At 41.5% G+C, this 22528-nt stretch overlaps 1 pseudogene; it reads left to right on the top strand.

Annotated features, from left to right (window-relative positions):
• The first annotated feature begins 2076 nt into the window (after nucleotides 1-2076).
• LOC101323984 (small ribosomal subunit protein eS19-like) lies at nucleotides 2077-8112 on the top strand (annotated as a pseudogene).
• The last annotated feature ends 14416 nt before the right edge of the window (nucleotides 8113-22528 follow it).

Raw genomic sequence — 22528 nt, forward strand, 5'->3', positions numbered from 1 at the left:
TGGGTGGAGTCAGAGCCTTCCTGCCGGATGAGGGCTACACCTGCTACCTCTGGGGCTCAGAGCCCACATGCAGGCTGGGGACAAGCACAGGAGACCGTGGAGGGCACTGGGCAAGTGTTCAGCTGCCTGGACAGGGTAAGACAGGAGGCCAGCTGTGTCTGCCCTCTTCTCAGAGCAAGAGCAGAACAGCTGTCGCCTGTGGACACCATCCCACTGGCCCCATGAGCAGTGTGCCGGGTGGCCTGGGGGTTGAGCCATTTCCTGCAGGGGAATGGGTGTGAAAAGCTCTATGGGTGGGCTTCCCTGGTGGCGCAGTGGTTAAGAATCTGCCTGCCAATGCAAGGGATACTGGTTCGAACCCTGGTCCAGGAAGATCCCACATGCTGCGGAGCAACTAAGCCCGTGCGCCACAACTACTGAGCCTGCCCTCTACAGCCCGCGAGCCACAACTACTGAAGCCCGCACACCTAGAGCCCATGCTCTGCAACAAAAGAAGCCACTGCAATGAGAAGCCCGTGCACTGCAACGAAGAGTAGCCCCTGCTCACCGCAACTAGAGAAAGCCCACGCGCAGCAATGAAGACCCAATACAGCCAAAAATAATAAATAAAATAAATAAATTTATTTTAAAAAAAAAAGCTCTATGGGAGAGATGATTGGTATTTGAGGTGGACCTTGAAAGGAGAGCTGGACTTTGCTGGGTGGAGAAGATGGGGGAGGGTGTTCCCCGCCAAGGGGTGTGCTTGGGGTGGGGGGCTGGGGGCATAGAGGGCTGAGCCGGAATGACAGCAAGAGAGACTGGGTAGGGGTGGGCTAACACTGGAGAAGAGGCTGTTAATGGTGAATGCCCAGCTAAGAAGCTTGGGGTGTGCCCTGCAAGTCCCCATGAGGCTTTTAAGTACCATGATTCAGAAAGAACCTGTAGCAGTGGGCAGGGAGGAGTCACCCGGGGAGACGCAGGGGTGCAGGGGGTGAGTGAGTGTTCTTTTCGAGCCACCAGCCACCCTGACCACATCCTTCTCCAGTTTGCTGCGAGGGGCACCTCTCCTGATTGGGGGAGGGGAGACCAAAGCAAGAAATGAACTCTTTGCAGAGCTGTTGGAGAATTGCCAGATTAAAGGGGCCAAGGTCTGGGTGGGAGTTGCATTTCGAGAGATTCTTCTGGAAAGGTTCATAGAGGGGACACCTGGACACTGTGTTTATTAAGCACCTACTATTGACACTCTGCAAGATGGCCTCATTTAATCCTTACAAGAAGCCCAAGAGGTTTTTTTTGTTTGTTTGTTTTTAAACAAGATGTTGAGGGTAGGAGTTTATTAATTAATTAATTAATTTTTGCTGTGTTGGGTCTTTGTTTCTGTGCGAGGGCTTTCTCTAGTTGTGGCAAGCGGGGGCCACTCTTCATCGCAGCGCACGGGCCTCTCACTATCACGGCCTCTCTTGTTGCGGAGCACAGGCTCCACACGCGCAGGCTCAGTAGTTGTGGCGCACGGGCTTAGTTGCTCCATGGCATGTGGGATCCTCCCAGACTAGGGCTCGAACCCGTGTCCCCTGCATTAGCAGGCAGATTCTCAACCACTGCGCCACCAGGGAAGCCCCAACCAAGAGGGTTTTTTCCCCCTTTTTACCGATGTGGAAACAGAATTTAAGTTTCAGTAGTAAAGAAGTAAAGGGAAGTATAAGTCCCTTCCCTAAGGTCCCACAGAGTGTAAGTGGGATAAGAATTCAGGTCTGTCCATCCCCAAAGTCCTTCCCCTTCACCTCTCACCACCTCCCAGGAAAGAGGCAAGGCTCCCTCCCAAAGGAATGACTCAGGCCCTAATCTTCAGCCCTCTCTTACTGTCTCCACGCTGGACCAGGCCTCCAGGGCCCCACACCAACCCCATGACATGAGCCACTCTCAGATGAGAAAACCGAGGCTCAGAGAAGTTAAGTGACTTGCCCAAGGACACAAAGCTAATTAGTGGCAGAGGCAGGATTCAGACCCAGATCCCTTCTAATACCTAATCACTCACTTAGCTTCTTTGTTCCCCAGTTTCCTCATCTGTAAAATGCACCTGGGAGGATTAGAGAGAGCATGCGCAGATATAAGCCGCTTGGCACAGTGCCCAACAGTCCTTCAATGGTCAAGAAATATTTACTGAGCACCTACGAGGAGCAGGACCCTCTTCTAGATGTTGGGAGGTAAGAGGAAACAGAAGCCAGCCCCTGCTCTCCCGAGGTGGATACGAAGGCAAGGATGGAGAGGGGAGTGAGCCGTAGGCACAGAGACCATGCCCCATAATTGCTCCCACTAAGTGCTTGGGCAAGCCACTCCGGGGTTCTCTGCTTCTGGATCTAGAAAACAGGAAGAGCGCAGAGGGGAGATGCTTCACACAGAGTAGCCATCCACGTATTCTGTCACTGCCAGTCCCCTAGGTGAGCAGCCCTGCTCCCACCCCTGTGAGACCAGCAAAGCCCCTCCCCCCCCACACCCCCACCCAGACGCCTGGCCCAGGTCGAATCGGTGGCCTGGAGTGCACGCTTTGCTTCCTGCTCCCTCTCTTCCCAGGACCTGCAGCCTCTGCTCCTTGTCCTGTGGCAGACTGAAAGCTGCTTAGCCTCCATCCAGGTCCAGCCCTAAATCTGATGCAAGTATCTTAGAGGTTGTAAGAACCTGTGGTTCAGGGACCACCTTCAAGGCTCTGAGGCAGCCCTGAGGAATGAGGCCCCAGCTCTTCACTCTCAAGGGGTGGGGCAAGTTCAGCTTGAGTCAGGCGTGAGTGGGCTTCTGGTCGAAATCAGGGAGCTCCTTGTGGGGAAACAGGGAAATCAGAGTCCAACCTGAGGAATATAAGATCATCATAATTGGGGCCATTCTTAAGCACTTAGGACATTATTTCATTTAATCCTCTGTGTATATAAAATCCCACTTAATTTAAATTTTTTTTTTTTTTTTTTTTTTGGCTGTGCCGCGTGGCTTGCAGGATATTAGTTCCCTGACCAGGGATAGAACCTGGGCCCCCTGCAATGGAAGCGCCGAGTCCTAACCACTAGACCACCAGGGAATTCCCTAAAATCCCATTTTAGAGTTGATAAAACTGAAGCCCAGGGAAGTGAAGTGAGTCACCCAAGGAATTAGAAGTCCCTGCTCTTCTCTACCTCCACGCGGCTGGCTGGCTGAGCTCAGCCCTGTTGCTCCTGCGTTCTGGGTCAAGGCTGAACTTCAATCCCCAAGTGTAACCAGAGGTAGGGGTGCTGGGACCCAAGAAGTGGGGAGAAAGTTTTGCACCTCCCCTGGGTCATTGCTGGTCGTGTCACCCCTTCTCTGGGCAGCCACCCACTCAGCCTCATCCCCAACCTCAGGGTCAGGAAGTAGGGCCAGGGTTGGGAGGTGGGGTCAGGTCCTTCCTAGCTCCCCATTGCTGCTTCCATTACTCTGTCACTTTCTTGCAAAAGTCCTACTGCATCTACTTGTGCCACCCTCTACCCCCCTCACTGGTGTTGTCCACTGACCTTGCCTTCTATCTGTTGAAGCCTTTTGGCATCCCACCCCCTAGTGCACCCTGGGTAACTCTAAAGTCCCAGCCTCTCCGTTCTACAGCCTTCGCATGTCTAATCACTTTCTCCTCTGCCCGCACCCTAGTTCACATCCTGTACATTGTCATCACGTGTAAGTGCTCACATTTTCCTCTCTGACCTCATCTTCTGCTCCTTTTGTTCAATTATTCCTCAGACAACTGTTCTTCAATCTCTGTCAGTTGACCCGGTGATGTTTTCCCCATCCATCAGCTCCCTTCTGTCTTCATTCTCTTACTTTTTCAGCCCAGAGTCTCTGCTTTATCAGATTATCTTCACTCACCACCCTCAGTCTTTTGTGGTTACATTTGCCTGGCAAGAGCCTGACACTGGACTTCTGATTCAGGAAGGCTACCTATGTTTACCACACCATCCCTCTGAAATGACAGAGAAAAAATATACTGAAGTTTTAAAGCAGATTACATTGTGCTAATAGGAAAACCCAATAGAGAAGAGGAATCCAAGACCCCATAGAGCGAGCCTCTCAAAGTGTGAAGTTTCCTAAAAGGACCCTAGATTTCCTGCTAATATCAAGAACAAAGCAAGGATGTCACTCCCATTATCACAATTCAATATTGTGCTGGAGGCTCTAGCCAGCGTGCTAAAGCAAGGGGAAAAAGGCATCTAGAACTGAAAGGAAGATGTAAAACTGTCTTTATGTGAAGACGGTGTGAACGTCCATGTAGAAAATCTGAAGGAACCTAAAAAATAGCTACTAGAACTAATAAATGAGTTTAGCAAGACTGTAAGTTATAAGATCAATATATGAAGTCAATTATATTTCTATAGACAGGCAATGAACAACTGGAAATTGAAATTTTTAAAAATGCCATGTACAGTAGCATCAAAAAATACGAACTACTTAGAAATAAGTCTGACAAAGGATATATAAGACCTGTACACTGAAAACTACAAAACACTGCTTAGAGAAATTAAAGAAGAATCAGTAATGCAGAGACATACCATGCTCATGGATCAGAAGACTCCATACTGTTAAGATATCAATTCTCCCCCCAGTCGATCTATAAATTCAACACAATCCCAGTCAAATTCCCCACAGGTCTTTGTAAAAATCGAAAAGTTGATTCTAAAAATCTTAAGGAAATACAAAGGACTTAGAATAGCCAAAACAACTTTGAAACGGAAGGACGGGAAAACATTGGACAGCCCTTCCCCCTGGCTGGCAGCAAGGAAGCCACAGGGTGCCTGAAGTTACTGTAGAAGACGTTGCCTAGGGTTACTGTAAAAGACAGGAACCAGCAGGAGTTCATCAGGGCTCTGACAGCTCTCCTCAGAAAGTCTGGGAAGCTGAAAGTCCCTAAATGGGTGAACGCCACCAAGCTGGCCAAGCATAAAGAGCTTGCTCACTACACTGAGAGCTGGTTCTACATAGAGTGGCTTCCACAGTGCTGCACATCTATCTCCAGGGCTGTGCTGGGTTGGCTCCAAGACCAACATCTATGGGGACATAAACCACATCATGTCTAGCCACTTCAGCAGGGCTCCAAGAGTGTGGCCTGTCTGTTCCTCCAAGCCCTGGTAGGGCTGAAAATGGTAGACAAGGACCAAGATGGGGGTGGCAAGCTGACACCTCAGGGACAGAGAGATCTAGACAGAATTGCCAGATGGGGGCACCTGCCTACGAGAAGCATTAGAACAAATACTGGGTTAATAAATTGCCTCATTCTTTAAAAACAAAAACTAGTTGGAGAACTTACACTATGTAAACTCAAGGTGATTAGAAAGCTATAGCAATCAAGGCAGTGCATATTGGGATCAAGATAGACAAATAGACCAAAGGAAGAGAATACAATGTCTATAAACAGACCCACACATATATGGTCAATTGATTTTTAACGAAGCTGCAAAGACAGTCTAGGGGAAGAAGGATAGTCTTTTCAACAAATGGTCCTGGGAGAAATGGATATACAAAATAAAATAAAATACCTCACGCCATATATAAAAATTATCTCAAAGTGGATCCTAGACCTAAACATAAGCCTAAAAGTATAAAATTTCTGGAAAAAAACATAGAAGAAAATCCTTGCGACCTTGGGTTAGGCAAAGATTTCTTAGATAAGACACTTTAAAAGAAAAAATTGGACTTTATGAAAATTAAGACTTTCTGCTATTTGAAAGACACTGTTAAAGGAATAAAAAGACAAGCCCCAGGGCTCCCCTGGTGGCGCAGTGGTTGAGAGTCCGCCTGCCGAGGCAGCGGACACGGGTTCATGCCCCGGTCCGGGAAGATCCCACCTGCCGCGGAGTGGCTGGGCCCGTGAGCCATGGCCGCTGAGCCTGCGCGTCCGGAGCCTGTGCTCCGCAACGGGAGAGGCCACAACAGTGAGAGGCCCGCGTACCGCAAAAATAAATAAATAAATAAGGATAACGGGCTGGGTGCAAATTGCTTGCATCACCACTAATCCAAATGTACCATAAAACAGTTGCTTTTACGGTAAGAATAGGATTTGTCTTCACCTATAGTAGGTCCTTCACAAACATTTGTAGAATTGATACTGACCAGGGTTCTTGGCCTTCCCTAATCAATAGAAATTGGTTAGAGGTCAGTTAAGAAATTCAGGCAAGCCTTGACTGGAGCCCCTGCTGCAGCACTGGGGAGCGAAAACAAGTAACAAGTTCTCTTGCTCCCTCCCGGTGGGAGGTGGGGGGGTGGGGGCTGGTTCCTTGTATGGGGTGAGGGTAGGGGTGCATCCAGGGGTTAGGCTGGAGGGGGGGCTTAGGTGGTTTACCCACCCCCTTTGGTGGTGTTGAGTGCAGGGGGTCTGCGCAGTACCCTGCTTTTCTCCCAGCTCTTCAGAAGTGGCAGCTGGGTTTTTCTTGGTCTTTCTGTATCTTACTATCCAGAATTTGCCCCAACTCTGCATGCATGCAGTTATTTTTAGTCTTTGATAATTTCCTTGTATTCTGTGGCTCAAGAAAACATTTGTCCAGGTGCAAGCACTGCAGCACTGCAGCAAAGGGTCCCAGGTCCCAGGTCCCAGCCTGTCTCAGAATGACCAAGTAAATGAATAGGCAAATAGATCAATAGCATAGTCCAGAAACAGTCTGCATAGAGTGAATATTGTAATATAAAGGTTTATCATGTATTTCTATTAAATATGTCCTTCATGTCCATGAGCACCTCAAGGTAACATGCCCCCAAATTGACCTAAGCACGCTACTCCCCTTCCCTATTCATGCACTTCTTCCTACTTCACAGTTCCACACAGTCACCCAGACAGGAAAAGTGGTCACCCTGGATCCCTCTCTCCCCCTCACTCTCATTCTGTTTACCTTCTGAGATGTCTCTCAGTCTCCCCCTCCCACCGCGTGGGAATTTAGCACAGGATAAAAACAGCATTTCAAACCAGCAAGGAAAGGAGACAGTGCTAGAACAAGTGGCTATCTATCTATGGGGAAAAAAAAGTGAAATCCATACATAAAAATGAATTCCAGATGGATTAAATATCTAAGTGTGAAGAGTTAAACTATAAAAGCAACAGAAAGAAATATAGAAGGATGTTTTTTATAATTTGGGGATGGGAAGGACTTCTATGAGACATGAAATAAACCATGAAGAAAAAGATCAACAGATTTGATTACAGTGAGAGGCACCACAATGTTAAAAATTGAACGCTAAACGGGGAGTATTGGCAACATTTAAGACACAGATAAGTTTCATTATTACCCTTAATATATAACAAGCTCCTAAAAATCAGTAAGAAAAAGTTAGAAAACCCAATTTAAAAAACGGGCAAAAGTAATAAGACAATTTATAGGATAAACGCAAAAGGCTGAGAAACATGTGAAAAGTTGTTCACGTTCACCGGGGTCAGGGAAATGCAAATTAAGACAATAATGAGCTACCATTTTTGTCCGCTAAATTGTTAAAAAAATTAATACAACAAATAACGTTCAGTGTTCACAGGAGCGAGGATAAAAAAGAACACGTATACATTGTTGTCGGTGAGAATACAAACTGGGGCAACAGTTTTTGGTGCAGTTTATTAGTACTCATCAAATGTTAAGTGAATCCTTTGAGAAAACTACTCCACTTTCTTTTTTTTTTTTTAACTGATCTATGTCATCTCATTTTTTTCATATTTCTTTTTTTTAATAAATTTATTTATTTATTTTTTGGGCTGTGTTGGGTCTTCGTTTCTGCGCGAGGGCTTTCTCTAGTTGCGGTGAGCGGGGGCCACTCCTCATCGCGGTACTCCACTTTCAACAGAGATCTGTTGTTTCAGCATCCGTCACCCTCTCTCCCAGCTACAGCCCTCGCCCACCTCCCACTCTCTGGAGAACCCCTCCCCTCTCACTCACTCGCACGCGATTGGGCGGGGCTGCTCCCCTCCCAGTCATGTGACTTCACCTTGATCAATCACTGAGTCATCCTCCCTCAAGCAAACGGAATGGTTTAGGGCAGAGCGTGTGATCTGAATGAGGGTCAAATTAGAGAACACCTTGTGACTTTTTTCCAGTGTCCCGGAAAGAAGAGCTGGTGGAGTGCCTCTGGAACTTCTATGGCCACCTTGACTTCACATGGAAGAGCTGATCTGAGAAGCCAGAGGAAATCAAAGCCATGTATTGGTGAAAGATTCATGAAGACAAACTTTGGGCACCTGGACCCAATCGTGCCTAAAGTCAGATGTCCGTAGGAATTTAGTATGTGAATCAATAAAACCCTCCCACCAATTTGAATGACATTTCTGTCCCTTGCAAACCAAAACAATTCTAATATTGAATCTATCCTTTAAAATATTTACTAAACTGCTGTTGGGGTGAAGGGGTAGTTTCAGAAAACTATATAAATGTTCTGTTTTTAATTTTAAAGTATATGCCTGTGCATATAAAAAGGTCTGAAAGGACACACATGCGCGCGCACACACGCACACGATCGTAATCCCTAAGAAAGTGGCAATGAGAGCCGAGGGATCCACTCTTAACCCTTAAGCACCTATTCTGACCAATCATTGTTCTAGGCTGGGGGCATAGCATTAAACAAAACAAAGAGAATCTCTGCTTTCATAGTACGTGGAGGCATCATTTTTTTAAAAATGAATGAATCCAACTTTCTGCTTTCTCTGTGCCTATATCCAAGCAGCTGAGTATTACTAGAGAAAAACACAGAGCTGAAAAGACAGGAACCCAAAAAAAAGGGTGGTTCTTGATGTTATATGGAACCTGAACATGGCTTGACAACGCTATTAACTACCTCTCCTGATCTCTAAAAAACTTTCAAAGTCTCCCACTTACCTTCCTTAAACTTTTAGGAAGTGATTGCAGTTGTCATTAGGACAGTTCATCACTAGTCTGTGTCTCTTCCTTCCTGGCACATGGTAAGATTCCACTGCCCTGTCCTCTGAAGTTAGGGATGGCCATGTCACCTGCTTTGGCCAATGAAAAGTGGATGGAATTTACATGTGTTTCTTCCAGGTAGATGCTTTTATGAACTGGTGCACAATTTTCCATGCTGCATTTCCCTTGCCAGAGGGACCATCAGTAACTAGCTGGTGGAAGTTCCAACCAACCTGCGTTGATGTGAGGATGATGTGAAACAGAGCTTCATGTCAACCCATGATGGCCATGTAGTCCAAGCAAGAAACAAGCCACGATGCTGTGGTAGTTCGGTTTCTCTAATAAGCAGAGCTCTAGATAGGGTGAGATGGGCAAAGCATTTATTGGGGCAAACGCCTGTTAAGGAGAAAGGGTTAGGAGCCAGAGTAGGCATGGAGAGCCATCAGACCACAATGCAAGACTGACACCTTGAGAGGAGAGAAGGAATCAGGAGGATTGGGCAGGAAAACAAGCTTTCATAAAGGCTGATGGAAGGACTACCCCAGCAGTCCAGTGGTTAAGACTCCGCACTTCCACTGCAGGGGGCTGGGTTCGATCCCTGGTGGGGGAACTAAGATCCCATATGCCGCGTAGCCAAACAAACAAACAAACAAAAAAGAAAGGCTGATGGAGATAGTCCCCAAGCCAAAATTACCCATTAGTAGAGTCCCAAGTCCCACAAGAATGGGCCAGCCCTAGTACCCCAATGGCTGAGCAGCAGAGGGGAAACATGGCCTCAATACAAATGCAGTGAAGGATTCGTAGGGGTGGCAGCTGGAGCTGTCAGTCACCTAGGCTCCACGTGGCAGGTTTCCTTGAAGGAAATCTGAGCAGCACATTTCAATGACCCTCAGAGTTCTTTAACCCAGGGGTCAGCAAACTACAGCCCACAGGCCAAGTCCACCCTGCTGCCTATTTTCATAAATATAGGTTTGTTGGAGCACAGCCACACCCTTTTGTTTACTGTTATCTATGGCTACTTTCCCGTGACGATGGCCGAGTTGAGTAGTTGTGACAGAGACTACAGTCTCTGTACCCTGGCTGAGTTGAGTAGTTGTGACAGAGACTACAGTCTCTGTACCCTGTGATAGTAACTACAGCTCGCAAATCCTAAGATATTTACTAGCTGACCCTTGGCAGGAAAAGTTGCCAATTCCTGCTTTAACCTACTGCAATTTGAGGGAGGTTTATTGCCATAGCAAAACCTAGCCTGTTCTGACTGGAATAGTGATCTAAATGCATCTTCTTTCCTCACCTCCCACTCCACAACCTACTCCAACCTGGTGCTACACTTCCCCTCCCCCTCAACTCCAAACTACTCTTTCTAACGCTGTGGCATACCTGTTTTATATATATATATATATATATATATATATATATATATATATTTTTTTTTTTTTTTTTTTTGGCCATGCCCAACGGCCTACAGGATCTTAGTTCCCTGACCAGGGATTGAACCTGTGCTCCCTGCAGTGGAAGTGCAGAGTCCTAACCACTGGGCCACCAGGGAACTCCCCCCTGTTTTAGCTCTTATCTAATTTGACTTCTTAGCAGCGTACAGCAGTTACCTATTTCCCCCTTCTTAAAACATACTCTCCTCCCAGCCTCTAGGACACTACATTTTCTTGGTTTACCTTTTATTATCTCTTTGACAACTTTTTCTTAGTCTCCTTGGCTCAACCTATTAGATGTTCCTCAGGTTTTTGTTCTAGGCCTGCTTCTATCCTCACTCCCTAACATTCTATGGCTTTAATTACCATCCATATTCTAGCAGTTCCCAGTTTAATATCTCCAGCTCAGATACAAGCTTCAGTCCTATACATTCAATTGCATACAAGACCTCTCTCCACTAGGCTGTTGATTGTTCCAAAACTGGTCTCATCAACTTTTCCCTTAATCCTCTTTCCCCTCCTGAATTTTTAAAATAAATGGTAGTAACATCCACCAAGCTGCTTATACCAGAAATCTGAGTCTTCTTTGATCCTTTATTCTCTTTCACCCCACACTCTAAATCCAATCGCTAAGTTCTGCTTTTCCTACCTCCGGAAAGGTAATTTGTCCACTTCTCTCTATCCCCATTGCTATGAATCTAATCCATGCTGCCCTTTTTATTCACCCAAACAACTGCTACAATCTCTTAACTGGTATCCTTGTTTCTCTTCAAGTGTTTCTCCAATCAAACCCTTACACTGCAATCAGAGACCTTTGCCAGCGAGAATATAGGAACAAATAGGAAACAAATAGAACAGGGAAGATTTAAACACAACTATATTAGTACTTATGTGACATGTAAGTGGGCTAAATACTCCAATTATAAGAGAGAGATGTCAAACTATAATAAGTAATCCAAGTATGTGCTATTTACAAGAGACATATCTTAAATGTAAGAACATGGAAAGGTTAAAATTAAAGGACGAAAAAAGATACAATGCAAGCACCAACCAAAATGAAGTTGGTGTAGCTAAATTAATATCAGACAAAGTAAACTTTATGGCAAGAAGTACTACTAAAAACACACACATTTTATGATGATAAAAGGGCCAATCAAACAGGAATACATAACAGTCCTAAATTTATATGTACCTAACAATATAACCTTAAAATATATAAAGTGAAAACTGACAGAATTAAAGGAGAAATAGACAAACCTTCAATTATAGTTTATATTTTTAACATATATCTCTCAGCAGCTGATAGAACAAGTAGATTTTAGAAATCAGTAGAGAAATGGATGATTTGACAACATAATTAACAAATTTCCCTAACTGACATTTATAGACTACTATATATATATATTAAAAAAAAATGAGGAAACTAACAACTACAGAAGGCACATTCTTCTCAAATATCAATTTTCACACTTAACAAAATTGTCCATATGCTGGGCCATAAAGCAAGTCTTAACAAATTTCAAGTTATTAAAATAATGCAGAATGTATTCTTTGAACTCAGTGAATTTGAAATTAGTAACTAAAAGATAACTAGAAACCCCCCTCCCCCAAAGTTTAGAAATTAATTAATAAGCCTCTAAATAACCAATGGTACCAAAGAAGAAACCACAATGGAAATTACAAAATATTTTGAATTGAATGATAATGGGATACAGCTAAAACCACACTTAAAGAGAAATGTATAGACTTAAATTTATATATTAGAAAAATATAAAAGATAAAAATCAATGATTTAAGCATCCATTTAAAGAATTTTTAAAAAGAACAACAATTAACAACCCCTCCAAAAAAAAGTAGAAGAAAGGAAACAATAAAGATAAGAGTAGAAATCAACAAAATAGAAAAAAAAATACAATAAAGTCAACAAAGCCAAAATTTGGTTTTTGGAAAGCCCACTAAAATTGATAAAAACCTAGCAAGAAAAATAATGGGGGAGGCAGCAAAAATAAGTCATATTAGGAATAAAAATGGAAACATTACTACAGACCCCACAGGTGTTAAAAAATAATAAGGGGATATTACAAACAACTTCATGTCAATATTTGAAAATTTAGGTAACATGGGAAAATTTCTCTAAAAAAATACAAATTACCAAAAATGTCACAGGAATATCCAAAAATATCACAAGAATACTCTAAATTTTGAGGTCACAATAGGCCTACATCTGGTAAAGAAATTGAATCTTTCATTTAAAATCTTCCCACAGAGATAACTCCAGGCCCAGATGGCTTCTCTGGGAAATTATTCCAAGCATTGAAGGAAGAAATATTACCACCTTACACAAACTCAGAAAATAGAGAAAAAAAGAACATTTCTCATCTCATTTTATGAGACTTGAATAACTTTGATACCAAAACCTGACAAGCTTATTACAAGACAGGCAAGTTATGGCCAATATCTCTCGTAAACAGAGGCACAAAAATCCTACACAAAAATACCAAATCAGGACTTCTCTGGTGGTCCAGTGGGTAAGACTCCGCACTCCCAGTGCAGGAGGTCCGGGTTTGATCCCTTGTCAGGGAACTAGATCCCACATGCATGCTGCAAGTAAGAGTCCACATGCTGCAACTAAGAATCTGCATGCCACAACTAAACATGCCACAACAAAGATCTCATGTGCCACAACTAAGACCCAGTGCAGCCTAAATAAATAAATAAATAAATTTGTTTAAAATAGCAAATCAAATTCATATTTTTTTGTAAAGGTAATTAATAATAATGACCAAATGTTGTTTTGTCCAACAGTGAAGGTTGGTTTGCTATTCCAAAATCAACCTATGTAACTAATCATATTAACAAAATAAAGTAGAAAAACTACCTGATCATTTTTAGGCAGAAAAAGCATTTAACAAGATTTAATACCCATTCATGACCTTTAAAACTCTCAGATAACTAAAATAAAAGGGAATTTGTTAAGATGTCATGATTCCTATGTTGATTGATAGATTCAGTGCCATCATAATCAAAATCTTGGCAGGTTTTTAAAAACAGAAATTGACGGGGCTTCCCTGGTGGTGCAGTGGTTAAGGATCCGCCTGCCAATGCAGGGGACAAGGGTTCGAGCCCTGGTCCGGGAAGATCCCACATGCCACGGAGCAACTAAGCCCATGCGCCACAACTACTGAGCCTGTGCTCTAGAGCCCGCGAGCCACAACTACTGAGCCTGCGTGCCACAACTACTGAAGCCCACGCGCCTAGAGCCCGTGCTCCACAACAAGAGAAGCCACCGCAATGAGAAGCCCGCACACCACAACGAAGAGTAGCCCCCACTCACCACAACCAGAGAAAGCCCACACACAGCAACGAAGACCCAACGCATCCAAAAATAAAAATAATAATAAAAAAAACAGAAATTGACAAGCTGATTCTATCATTTGTATGGAAATGCAAAGGACCTAAAATTGTCAAAACAATCATTGAAAATGAAGAACAAACTTAGAAAACTTACAGTATCAGGGACTTCCCTGGTGGCACAGTGGTTAAGAATCTGCCTGCCAGTGCAGGGGCCATGGGTTCCATCCCTGGTCCAGGAAGATCCCACATGCCACAGGAATAAACATAACCCAGGAATAAACATAACAAAAGATGTGCAAAATACTAATGAAAACTAGAAACCAGTCTGAGAAATGAAAGACCTAAATAAACATGTTAATAACTATCAGGAGACTCAATATTGTTAATATGTTAATTATTCTCTTAATCTTTAATAAATTGAATGAAATATCAATCAAAATCCTCGAAGGATTTTTTTGTAGAAATGGACAAACTGATTCTAAAATTTATATGGAAATGCAAAGGAACTAGATTAGCCAAGGCAATCTTGAAGTGCACAGTTTAAAGACTTACAGTATCAGATAGCAGAACTTATTATAAAGAGATAGACAGATGATAGATAGATAGACAGATAGACAGAGAGATAAATCTACAGTAAGAGATTATTAGCACAAGGATAGGCAAATAGACATTGGTATAGAATACAGTCCAGAAATAGACCTCCACATATATCATCACCTAATATACAACAAAGGCGCAACTGCAATTCAGTGGGGAAATGATGGTGCTTTTAATAAATGGTGCTAGCAAAACAGACCACCCATGCAGAAAAAATGGAATCTTGGCTCCTATCTCTAACATATCCAAAAACTTATTTGGGATGAATCCTAGATATAAGCGTGGAAGAGAAACACAATAAAGCTTCTGAAAAAAATCGTAGAAGGATATTTATATGGTTTGGGGGAAGGCAAACATTTCTTAATCAAGGTGCAATAAACACTAAAGATAAAGTAAAAGACTGATATGTTTGACTTCATTAAAATTAAAAACCTCTGTTCATCAAAAGACACCGTAAAGCTGAAAAAGCAAACCACAAAACATGTAAAAAATTCCTACTAATTAATTTTAAAACTCAAGCAATCTAATGTTTTAAAAATAGACAAAACACTTGAGTACACTTTACAAAAGAGGATATTCAAATAGCCAACAAATGCATATGAAAAAGTGCTCAAATCACTAGGCATCAGGAAAGTGCAAATTACAACCACCATGAAATACCAAGGCACATCTACAAGTATGGCTAAAATGTCTAAAACTCGAAATTTATAATGGGAGTATGAGTTGCTACAGTCACTCTGGAAAACTACTTGACAGCTTCCATGAAAGTTAAGCATAGCTTACACTATGATGTAGCAACTCCACTCCTAGTTACACGACAAATAGGAATGTGTATTTCCAGTGAAACAAAAAAATGTACAGCCAAGAACTGGAAAAAAAAAGAAAAAACAAATGTCCATCAATAGTAGAATGGATAAATTGTGTAATACTCATGCAATGGAATTTTATACAACAGTGAAAATGAATGAAATTCTGCTGCATAAAATAATATGGGTGAATCTCACAAACATAATGTTAAGTGAAAGAAACCAGATTCAAAAGAATGTGGACCAACCCTTGTACACTGTTGGTGGGAATGTAAATTGGTGAAATCACTGTGGAAAACAGCATGGAGGTTTCTCAAAAACTAAAAATAGAACTACTATATGACCCAGCAATTTCACTCCTGGGCATATATCCAAAAAATACAAAAACACTAATTCGAAAAGATACATGCACCCCAATGTTCATAGCAGCATCATTTACAGTTGTCAAGATACAGAAGCAGGGCTTCCCTGGTGGCGCAGTGGTTGAGAATCCGCCTGCCAATGCAGGGGACACGGGTTCGAATCCTGATCCGGGAAGATCCCACATGCCGCAGAGCAACTAAGCCCGTGTTCTACATCTACTGAAGTCTGTGCACCTAGAACCCGTGCTTTGCAACAAGAGAAGCCACCACAGTGACCACACACCGCAACAAAGACACAACACAGCTAAAAATAAATTAATTAAAAATTAGAAAAGATATGGAAGCAACCTAAGTGTCCATCAACAGATGAATAGATAAAGAAGCTGTGGAATATATGTATAGTGGATTACTACTCAGCCATAAAAAAGAATGAAATTTTGCCATTTGCAGCAACATGGATGGACTTGGAGGGTATTATGCTACGTGAAATAAGTCAGACAGAGAAAGACAAATACTGTATGATATCATTTATATGTGGAATCTAAAAAATAAAACAAACTAGTGAATATAACAAAAAAGAAGGGAATTCCCTGGCTGTCCAGTGGTTAAGACTCGGTGTTTTCACTGCCGTGGGCCTGGGTTCAATCCCTGATCAGGCAACTAAGATCCCACAAGCCACATGTGGTGCGGCCAAAAACAAATACAAAAAGGAAGCAGACTCACAGATATAGAGGACAAACTAGTGGTTATCAGTGGGGAGAGGGAAGGGGGAAGGGGCAACATAGGGGTAGTGGATTAGAGGTACAAACTATTATGCATAAAATAAGCTGCAAGGGGGCTTCCCTGGTGGCACAGTGGTTAAGAATCCGTCTACCAACGCAGGGGACAAGGGTTTGAGCCCTGGTCCAGGAAGATCCCAGATGCCACGGGCAACTAAGCCCGTGCACCACAACTACAGCGCCTGCGCTCTAGACCCCGCAAGCCACAACCACTGAAGCCCACGCACCACAACTACTGAAGCCCATGCACCTAGAGCCTGTGCTCTGCAACAAGAGAAGCCACTGCAGTGAGCAGCCCACACACCGCAAAAAAGAGTAGCCCCCACTTGTGGCAACTAGAGAAAGCCCATGCACAGCAACAAAGGCCCGACACAGCCAAAAATAAATAAATAAATTTATTTATTTATTTTTTAAAAAGCTACAAGAATATATTGTACAACATAGGGAATATAGCTAATATTTTATAATAACTATAAATGGAATATAACCTTTAAAATTGTGAATCACTGTATTGTATACCTGTAACTTATATAATATTGTACAGCAACATTACTTCAATTTAAATTTTTTTAAAAAGAATATGGACCATACAATTCCATTAATATGAAATTTAATAATGGGGGGGGATAAAAGAACAGATAAAAAAATACAGGATGATAGAAGTCAGAAACATGGTTACCTGTGGAAAGGGGTGGAGGGACATTGGGAGGGCTTCTGAGGATTGGAAATGTTCTATATCTTGATCTGGGAGTGGTTATACCATATACCTATGGAAAAATTCATCAAGCTGTAAGACATGTGCACTTTGCTATATGCATGTTATACCTCCATTAAAAAGTTTTAAAAAGATAAGGAGGATGTTATTAATTACTATATGATTAAATTTGCAAATTTGGAAGAAGTGAGAAAATTCTTTAAAAAGTACAACTTCCCTAAACTGAAACAAGAATAAATTTTAAAATCTGTCTGGCTCCATATCTATTAAAGACATTGAACCAATAATCGAAAGTCTAGTCACAAAGAAAACCCCAGGCCCAGATGGCTTCACCAGTAATTTCTTCCAAATATTTAAAGGAGAGATATAAAACTTTTACAAGAAACTCTTCCAAATTAAGAAAGACAAGACGCACTTCTCAATTCATTGTATGAGGCCGTTATTTCCTTGATATTGAAACATGTTAAGAATATTACAGGCAGAAGGGGAGAGGCAGCACATCAAGGAGGGCCTCTAGAGTGTGGGGCTCCAGAGTTTGGAGCCGTGTGGCTGACAGGGTCTTGGTGCTCTGGCCGGGTGTCAGGCCTGTGCCTCTGAGGTGGGAGAGACGAGCTCAGGATATTGGTCCACCAGAGGCCTCCTGGCTCCACGTACTATCAAATGGTGAAAGCTCTCCCAGAGATCTCCATCTCAAAGCTAAGACCCAGCTCCACTCAATGACCAGCAAGCTACAGTGCTGGACACCCAATGCCAAAAAACTAGCAAGACAGGAACACAACCTCACCCATTAGCAGAGAGGCTGCCTAAAATCATGATAAGGTCACAGACACCCCAAAACATGTCACCGGAAGTGGTCCTGCCCACCAGAAAGACAAGATCCAGCCTCATCCACCAGAACACAGGCACCAGTCCTCTCCACCAGGTAGCCTACACAACCCAGTGAACCAACCTTAGCCACTGGGGGCAGACACCAAAAACAACGGGAAATACAGACCTGCAGCCTGTGAAAAGGAGACCCCAAACACAGTAAGTTAAGCAAAATGAGAAGACAAAGAAACACACAGCAGATGAAGAAGCAAGGTAAAAACACACCAGACCAAACAAATGAAGAGGAAATAGGCAGTCTACCTGAAAAAGAATTCAGAGTAATGACAGTAAAGATGATCCAAAATCTTGGAAATAGAATGGAGAAAATAGAAGAAATGTTTAACGAGGACCTAGAAGAACTAAAGAGCAAACAAAAAATGATGGACAACACAATAAATGAAATTTAAAATTATCTAGAAGGAATCAATAGCAGAATAACTGAAGCAGAAAAACGGATAAGTGACTGGAAGATAAAATAGTGGAAATAACTACCACAGAGCAGAATAAAGAAAAAACAATGAAAAGAATTGAGGTCAGTCTCAGAGACCTCTGGGACAACACTAAACGCACCAACATTCTAATTATAGGGGTCCCAGAAGAAAAGAAAAAGAAAGGAACTGAGAAAATATTTGAAGAGATTATAGTTGAAAACTTCCCTAACATGGCAAAGGAAATAGCCACTCAAGTCCAGGAAGTGCAGAGAGTCCCATACAGGATAAATCCAAGGAGAAACACGCCAAGACACATATTAATCAAACTATCAAAAATTAAATACAAAGAAAAAATATTAAAAGCAGCAAGGGAAAAGCAAAAAATAACATACAAGGGAATCCCCATAAGGTTAACAGCTGATCTTTCAGCAGAAACTCTGCAAGCCAGAAGGGAGTGGCAGCACATATTTAAAGTGATGAAAGGGAAAAACCTACAACAAAGATTACTCTACCCAGCAAGGATCTCATTCAGATTCGACAGAGAAATTAAAACCTTTACAGACAAGCAAAAGCTAAGAGAATTCAGCACCACCAAACTAGCCTTACACCAAATGCTAAAGGAACTTCTCTAGGCAGGATACACAAGAGAAGGAAAAGACCTACAATAACAAACCGAAACAATTAAGAAAATGGTAATAGGAACATACATATCGATAACTACCTTAAATGAAAATGGATTAAATGCTCCAACCAAAAGACATAGACCGGCTGGATGGATACAAAAACAAGACCCGTATATACGCTGGCTACAAGAGACCCACTTCAGACCTAGGGACACATACAGACTGAAAGTGAGGGGATGTAAAAAGATATTCCATGCAAATGGAAATCAAAAGAAAGCTGGAGTAGCAATTCTCATATCAGACAAAACAGACTTTAAAATAAAAACCATTACAAGAGACAAAGAAGGACACTACATAATGATCAAGGGATCGATTGAAGAAGAATATATAACAATTGTAAACATTTATGCACCCAACATAGGAGCACCTCAATACATAAGGCAAATGCTAACAGCCATAAAAGGGGAAATTGACAGTAACACAATCATAGTAGGGGACTTTAACACCCCACTTTCACCAATGGACAGATCATCCAAAATGAAAATAAATAAGGAAACACAAGCTTTAAATGATACACTAAACAAGATGGACTTAATTGATATTTATAGGAAATTTCATCCAAAAACAACAGAATACAGTTTCTTCTCAAGTGCTCATGGAACATTTTCCAGGATAGATCATATCCTGGGTCACAAATCAAGCCTTGGTAAATTTAAGAAAATTGAAATCGTGTCAAATAGCTTTTCCGACCACAATGTTATGAGACTAGATATCAATTACAGGAAAAAATCTGTAAAAAATACAAACACATGGAGGCTAAGCAATACACTACTAAATAACCAAGGGATCACTGAAGAAATCAAGGAGGAAATCAAAAAATACCTAGAAACAAATGACAATGAAAACACGATGACCCAAAACCTATGGGGTGCAGCAAAAGCAGTTCTAAGAGTTCTAGCAATACAATCCTACCTCAAGAAACAAGAAACACCTCAAATAAACAACCTAACCTTACACCTAAAGCAATTAGAGAAAGAAGAACCACAAAACCCCAAAGTTAGCAGAAGGAAGGAAATCATAAAGATCAGATCAGAAATAAATGAAAAAGAAATGAAAGAAACAATAACAAAGATCAATAAAACTAAAAGTTAGTTCTTTGAGAAGACAAACAAAATTGATAAACCTTTAGCCAGACTCATCAAGAAAAAAAGGGAGAAAACTCAAATCAATAGAATGAGAAATGAAAAAGGAGAAATAACAACTGACACTGCAGAAATACAAAGGATCATGAGAGACTACTACAAGCAATCATATTCCAATAAAATGGACAACCTGGAAGAAATAGACAAATTCTTAGAAAAGCACAACCTTCCAAGCCTGAACCAGGAAGAAATAGAAAATATAAACTGACCAATCACAAGCACTGAAATTGAGACTGTGATTAAAAATCTTCCAACAAACAAAAGCCCAGGACCAGATGGCTTCACAGGTGAATTCTATCAAACATTTAGAGAAGAGCTAACACCTATCCTTCTCAAATTCTTCCAAAATAAAGCAGAGGGAGGAACACTCCCTAACTCATTTTACAAGGCCACCATCACCCTGATACCAAAACCAAAGATGTCACAAAGAAAGAAAACTATAGGCCAATATCACTAATGAACATAGATGCAAAAATCCTCAACAAAATACTAGCAAACAGAATCCAACAGCACATTAAAAGGATCATACACCATGATCAAGTGGGGTTTATCTCAGGAATGCAAGGATTCTTCAATATATGCAAATCAATCAATGTGATAAACCATATTAACAAACTGAAGGAGAAAAACCATATGATCATCTCAATAGATGCAGAGAAAGCTTTTGAGAAAATTCAACATCCATTTATGATAAAAACTCTCCAGAAAGTAGGCATAGAGGGAACTTACCTCAACATAATAAAGGCCATATATGACAAACCCATAGACAGCATCGTTCTCAATGGTGAAAAACTGAAACCATTTCCTCTAAGATCAGGAACAGGACAAGGTTGTCTACTCTCACCACTATTATTCAACATAGTTTTGGAATTTTAGCCACAGCAATCAGAGAAGAAAAAGAAATAAAAGGAATCCAAATTGGAAAGAAGAAGTAAAGCTGTCACTGTTTGCAGATGACATGATACTACACATAGGGAATCCTAAAAATGCTACCAGAAAACTACTAGAGCTAATTGATCCGTTTGGTAAAGTAACAGGATATAAAATTAATGCACAGAAATCTCTTGCATTCCTATACATTAATGATGAAAAATCTGAAAGAGAAATTAAGGAAACACTCCCATTTACCATTGCAACAAAAAGAATAAAATACCTAGGGGTAAACCTACCTAAGGAGACAAAAGACCTGTATGCAGAAAACTATAAGACACTGATGAAAGAAATTAAAGATGATACAAACAGATGGAGAGATATACCATGTTCTTGGATTGGAAGAATCAACATTGTGAAATTGACTATACTACCCAAACCAATTTACAGATTCAGTGCAATCCCCATCAAACTACCAATGGCATTTTTCACAGAACTAGAACAAAAAATTTCACAATTTGTATGGAAACACAAAAGACCCCGAATAGCCAAAGCAATCTTGAGAAAGAAAAATGGCACTGGAAGAATCAGTCTCCCGGACTTCAGACTATACTACAAAGCCACAGTAATCAAGACAGTATGGTACTGGCACAAAAACAGAAATATAGATCAATGGAACAGGATAGAAAGCCCAGAGATAAACCCACGCACATATAGTCACCTTATTATTGATAAAGGAGGCAAGAATATACAATGGAGAAAAGACGGCCTTTTAAATAAATGTTGCTGGGAAAACTGGACAGCTACATGTAAAAGAATGAAATTAGAGCACTCCTTAACACCATACACAAAAATAAACTCAAAATGGATTAAAGACCTAAATGTAAGAGCAGACACTATAAAACTCTTAGAGGAAAACATAGGCAGAACACTCTATGACATAAATCACAGCAAGATCCTTTTTGACCAACCTCCTAGAGAAATGGAAATAAAAACAAAAGTAAACAAATGGGACTTAGTGAAACTTAAAAACTTCTGCACAGCAAAGGAAACCATAAACAAGACAAAAGGCAACTCTCAGAATGGGAGAATATATTTGCAAATGAAGCAACTGACAAAGGATTAATCTCCAAAATTTACAAGAAGCTCATGCAGCTCAATATCAAAAAAACAAACAACCCAATCCAAAAATGGGCAGAAGACCTGAATAGACTTTTCTCCAAAGAAGATATACAGATTGCCAACAAACACATGCAAGGATTCTCAACATCACTGATCATTAGAGAAATGCAAATCAAAGCTACAATGAAGTATCACCTCACACCAGTCAGAATGGCCATCATCAAAAAGTCTACAAACAATAAATGCTGGAGAAGGTGTGGAGAAAAGGGAACCCTCTTGCACTGCTGGTGGGAATGTAAATTGATACAGCCACTATGGAGAACAGTATGGAGGTTCCTTAAAATCTAAGAATAGAACTACCATACAACTCAGCAATCCCACTACTGGGCATATACCCTGAGAAAACCATAATTCAAAAAGAGTCATGTACCACAATGTTCATTGCAGCTCTATTTACAATAGCTAGGACGTGGAAGCAACCTAAGTGTCCATCAACAGATGAGTGGATAAAGAAG

The sequence above is a fragment of the Tursiops truncatus genome, chromosome 20, assembly GCF_011762595.2.
Source record: "Tursiops truncatus isolate mTurTru1 chromosome 20, mTurTru1.mat.Y, whole genome shotgun sequence".
NCBI lineage: Eukaryota > Metazoa > Chordata > Mammalia > Artiodactyla > Delphinidae > Tursiops > Tursiops truncatus.